Genomic DNA, 6,000 nt, shown 5'->3' with positions numbered 1-6,000 from the left:
CATAGTTTGGCAAAACTAGGGGAGTATTTAAGTTTGATGCAAATGCATCAGAAGTTTGTTCTATGTTTTGTTAGCAATGATTCTATTAAGAGATTGCTTTGAAATGCAAAGAGTTTTATTAAGAAATTACTTTTGGATTTTTGCTAAAGTTTTTACAGTATTAATGGTTCTATCAAGAGTTTGATTTTGTAGGTAAGTTTGAGGGAATTGTAATTATGTATAATAATATTTATGTTAGAATTATGTTAATCTGTTAATGTTTGGTGAAGCTAAGAGAGTCTGTAAGTTTGATGCAATTGCATGTAGAGTTTATTGATTTATTTGATGGAGTTGCAACAGGAGTTTATTGATTTGAAAAAGGCTTGATGCAGCTAAGATTTCTATAGACATCTTAGACCCATTCAAAAAGGACATTCTTTCTTGGTCATCCTCTACTCCTTTACTGGGAGGTATGGCAGCCATGTGGATTGCTGCGGTTGTTCCAGCTACTTTCAAGTTCTTAATGGGGAGCCCTTTACAATATTAAGAAGGGGGACCTATGGGAGCCCACAGAGGTTTCCTAGTGAGATCTGAGCTTGCTTTATCAGCAGGACTGCATAAAAGGATGATTGGACCATGGGTCTGGGTACCAAGTGTTTGGAAGGGTCTGAATTCGGCTGTATCCAGCAAGGGGGAGGCCTTTTGCCTCACCTCCTTGGCATTGCTGTAAAAAGCCCTTTTGGATAAAGTTCTCAGCCATTGGGTAATGGCCTATGTCCTCCCAAAGCTATCCTGTGTTTCTGTCTTTCTTCTCATCTGCTAGGTCTTTCTTTCTACCTAGTATCTCTTATCCCTCTCTCCTCAAGAGTACCATAGGAAAAGTGGAGGTGGGTCCCACACACTCCTCCAAGGTCATTACTTCACTAGCAGCAGTTCATTAGCTAGGTTTCCAGTACCAGGCATAATTTTCCTCTTGTTGAAAAGGTTTTAAGTCCACTGATAGAGGTGTAGGCTACCACCAAGGTATATGTGCCACTACTGCATCCTTAGGGTCATTGTGTCATGTTGGGCATTGTTGTGATTCATAGGCATCACAGCTGGAAAAGGTTGTTGGTTATTTCCCTCATTTGGAAGCTTGTATGGTACTGGAAGGCACCATACAAGCTAGTCATCAGGGAGAAGGCTTTCAGGCTAGTATCAACTGTTATAACCCTCAATGAAAATTATCCTCAGCCACAGTAACCTGCCCTGTGCATGCTTACAATGTTTCCCTGGAGCCATCTATAGCTCCTGCTTAATTTCTTGAGGAGAACAAAGCTTCTTTGTCTCAGTTAAAACAAACTTAGAAGTATAATCCCACCACAGAGCTGCTACTGAGCTCAGCCAGGACTTCACTGTAGCTATATGACTCTTCACGTGCTCCCCTACCCAGTGCTGCCCAACCTTCTTATTTAGTGCTTCTCTCAAACCATTGCTCAACAAATGTGGTCATTCACACTCCTCATTCCAAGTCTAATTCAGGGCACACAATCCAAGACTGTGCTGTTGAAAGAGTGATGAGTTCAGCTGAGAATTACATAGGCAATGGATTTTAGCTGAAATAAACTTAAGGTTCACAACACCAGCAGTCAAATGCACTACCTCATTTTAACTTCTCCAAAGTTCCTGAAATCAGTAGGAAATTTAATCTTCATCTCTTAAAAGTGAAAAAAAAAAAAAAAAAAACCACAGAGTAGTGAAGTAAATGTGCAAGATCACCTTTCTGGGACATATTAGATCCTAGATTCAAACCTTAACAACCTCAATTGCACCCAGAGTTCTTATCCTAAACTGTAGTGCCCTGGAACACCCAAGTTGGGTAACTGCTGCCCTGCTTGCTGACCTTGACCTTGATGTCTTCCCTATGCTGATTCCCTGCTGGTCTCCACCCTCCTGAATGCTCACCAGAGGTTCTTTGTTTGTGTATCCTGCATTTGGTGTAAACAGCTTAGATGCAAGAATGTAGAACATTCAGTAGCGAACTTCTGCCCTCTGGGGTTCCTCCATTGTGCTGTAAGCCTGTATTTAAGGTTTCCTTCCTTCTTCAATACAGCATTTGGCATCCTTTGGCACAAATGACTCGCTGTCTTTTGTCTCTGTTTTTTGATCTACAGCACCTCGCTCGGACATGGTAAACAGGTTCTGGTAGCACGGGCACTACCACAACACTAAACCAGCTAGTTTGAAATTTAGTTTTAATGAAAAGAAAATGGTGTAAAGGAAAAATTGTGGACACTAAATAGACAAACAATCCTTCCTTTTCTATGATTGTGGTTTTTGATCATGTGACTTTGAACAATTTATTTAACATCTAAGAATGTCAACTCAGATAGTCTGCATCTATAAACTAGACATGAACACACCTCATGGTAGCATATTTTACAGGTTAATTGAAACGTGAAGTCAGTATTTCTCAGACTAATGGAGAAGTGTTAGTATACAAGATGAGTTTGTAGTGTTTCAACTGTAGAGAATTTGCACTATTTTCCTAATTATTCCTTCAAAAGTGTCCTTTCCCTTTGACATTCCAACTTCTCTCCAATTATATGAGCTTCTTTTTTATATTGCTCTTAAAATATATTGTTCTATAACATTTATTGGCAATTGTTTTTAAGTGGTCTTTATTTGGCAACTAGTATGCAGCAGCTTTGAAGGCCACATTGGTGCTTCACAACTTCACACTCCCTTCAAAGCCTAGACCAATAGGTGCTGCAGAACTAGCACTTCCAGTAATTAATGTAATTGACTGTTAATATTTGAGGAACTAACAGATGCTGTACCTGCCTTCATAAATGGTCCTATGAAGAACAAAATGCAATTACCATGAGAACAAATTCATCTTAAACATACAGATGAAACTGAAGTGCAGAAACAGTGAACTGAAAGATTCAACATCCCAATAGAGTATGGAAATATGGATGCCAGATTCAACAACACCAAGTGGGCAGAATCATCCTCAAGGGTAAGAGCACAGAGTAGAGGAAGGAGACCAGAGTGCTCTAAAACTGTTCTTCATTCCTGGGAAATGTGGGGACAAGAAGTCCAGAAAGAGGAATTTCAACAGTACTCACTCAAAAGCATTCATCTTTAGTCAAATATGAAGTCAAGGCTTTGCTGCGATGGAGGATGGGGAGGAAAAGCTGCAGTAGGAAATGTGATAGAGAGTCAGCAAAAGAATTGTGAGCAGCAGAGCAGTAAAATTAGAAAGCATGACTCTGTACAGATCAAGTCAGAATAGTTTTGTGATTTTCAATAGCAACATTCAACAGCCCAGCTGTGTGATGAGAGAAAACACTAAAAGGATGACCCTGGGTGGGAAATTTGTTCAGTTGGCTGATTCTTTGTGCATGTTGATAGATTTAAATACATATGACAAAGTGGCAACCAATGAGAAATATTAGCATATTGGATCCTAGGTCTTGTCCTCTAAACAGAGAGGTAGGGTAGTAAAGCTGGTAAGAGCAAAGTGTCTACTGAATAAAAGTCCTAGGTTTTAATACAGCCCTTACTTATTTATTAGCAGTATCTTTTGTAACTGTATAACTCTATAATATAGTATATATACCTTTAAATTGAAACATGGTTTGTAGCACCTTCTCATAATATTCCAAAGTACTGAGTAAACATTAAATGTTAATAAGTGGAAAGAAGCTGGAACTCATAAGAATAAGCACAATATACATTACAAGACATGAGAAGTAGATCAGAAATTATGAAACTAGCACTTACCATAGTCTACAATTAAGTATAATTTACCTGTTTAGTTTGTATATTCCAAAAAAGAAAGAAGCCTTATTCATGTTGGCCAATAATTGCCCCAAAAAGTACCTAGCACATAGTAGGCATAAATTAATTCATTTATTAAATAGCCATGGTTTTGAGCTAGGCTATTGACCATAAAAACACTTCATTTAAAATTTAACTTCATGTCTCTAGATTATTCTTCAATTTCTCACATTAGTTTAAAAAATGGACAACATAAAAATAGACCTGGATTTGTGAAGTTAGATGCCTCTCCTTCCCCCTAGAGTAAGATTAACTGAAGCTTCTTAGCGTGGCCAGTGGTTATTCTCTGTTGGTCCTGAAGAAATTTCTTCTTCCACTTTCCAGATATGAGGATGATAACTTTTTTTTTTTTTTTTTTTTTTTTTTTTTTTTTTTTTTTTTTGTTTGTGTGTGTGTGTGTGTGTGTGTGTGTAGATGCTCACATGCTGAGAAATGCATTTGGAGGTGAGATGACAACTTTTGAGAGTTGTTCAATTGTTCCACCATAGCTTCTGGGGACAAACTCATGTCATCAGGATTTCATTGCAAGCCCTTGTATACCAAGCCATCTCTCCAGTCTTATCCATTCTTTAAGTTTGAAACATAACATTATACACATTTTTTAAAAAGTATGGATGATGTAAACAAATATAGCCTCACAAGTAAGTAAATTGAGCCATTGACTCATGTAAAAATAAATAGTATGTTGTTGAATAATCTTTTGGTATAAGGTGAAGATGTGTCACTCTGATTGGTTTAATAAAAAGCTGAATGGCCAATAGCTAGGCAGGATTTCCAGGCACAGAGGATGCTGGGAAAGGGGGCAGAGATGTAAGGAGACACAGAAGAAGCAGGAAAGCAGGATGAACAGTACATAGGTGAGGTAAGCCTCAGGGCAGCACATACATTAATAGAAATGGGTTAACTTAAGTTAGAAGACTAGTTAGAAACAAGACTAAGCTAGCAGCCAAGCTTTCATAATTAATAATTAGTCTTTGTGTCGTGATTTGGGAGCTGGCTGGCAGGACAAAGACTTGCTACATAAATTAATACATAAACAAACCACCACAGCTTAGGTTCACAGATCTGAAAACAAAGGTGTTCTTGGGTTAGGATACTCTTGCAGTATTAAATAAATTAGTCTAGTCTTCTCTGGTGATAGACCAGTCAAATGGGGAGTCAATTTTAAAATAGAGAACATATACATACTCCTTAAATAATCAATTATACATGCATCAAAATGATTAACACCAAATGCCAAAGATAAACAACAACAATGTATGGTAGGGGACCTTGAGAAAAGTCAAGCCCTTGTTTTCTGGATGCTAATTCCCAAAAGTACCCTAATGATTTCATTAGGCTTTCTTCCCCCTGAAGCTACTGTTCTGCAGGTTCTTGTTTTCGCAGTGTTTATTGCTCATCATATACTGTAGATCTTACCATGAGGTCATGAAATAATCTTCTGGAGAGCTTCTGGGTACAATTAATTCAATTATAACAATAATTACCACAGGAGGATGTTGGCCATTTCAGTAAAAGTACTTTATAGTACTTTCCAATGTGCTATGTGCAGTTTGGGGGAGAAATAATAAACATCCCCAAATCATTAAGCTTTTATGCATCCTACAATACGTCGTACATCCTTTTAGGTACTTTAGGAGACAACCAAGAATACAAAATTTTTCAAAAAGAGGGTAAATGAACAGAAGTTTCTTAGAACACAGGACAGAATATAATATTGGGACTTTATAAAATGCACCACAGGACTAAACAAAGAATATGTCTAGAATTCAAAATTCATTTAAGAGTTAATAGTGGTCTCCTTTTTAATAATGCCAATAGTATCCAAGCATGCTTCCTTCTTTATAATGAAAATAAAAACCATCCAGCAGATATCATAGACATGAGTAAACGATTAGTGTGAAGTAAGTGGCTTCTTTTGGCTTAAAGCCTGAAGACCCCTTGGCCAACCTGAAACTCATCCAGACCATCAGTGTTAGTGTTAGTATGGCAAGCTGGTCTTGAAGCATCTTTTTGTAGATTGAATGAATATCCTGAGTGGCCCATAATTGCCATGACCCCTCCTGGAAAACCTACCTAGGGATCCTCAGCTCCCAATGTCTCGATCTCTGATCTCTGAACCCACCTGGAGTAGCCACACTGGAGACACAATTATGTTTTTTTGTATGGCTGAGACCTCTACCTGCCTGGATTATG

This window comes from Onychomys torridus, chromosome 15 (genome assembly GCF_903995425.1).
Source record: "Onychomys torridus chromosome 15, mOncTor1.1, whole genome shotgun sequence".
NCBI lineage: Eukaryota > Metazoa > Chordata > Mammalia > Rodentia > Cricetidae > Onychomys > Onychomys torridus.
The sequence above is the reverse complement of the archived record's forward strand: the minus strand, read 5'-3'. Positions refer to the sequence as shown.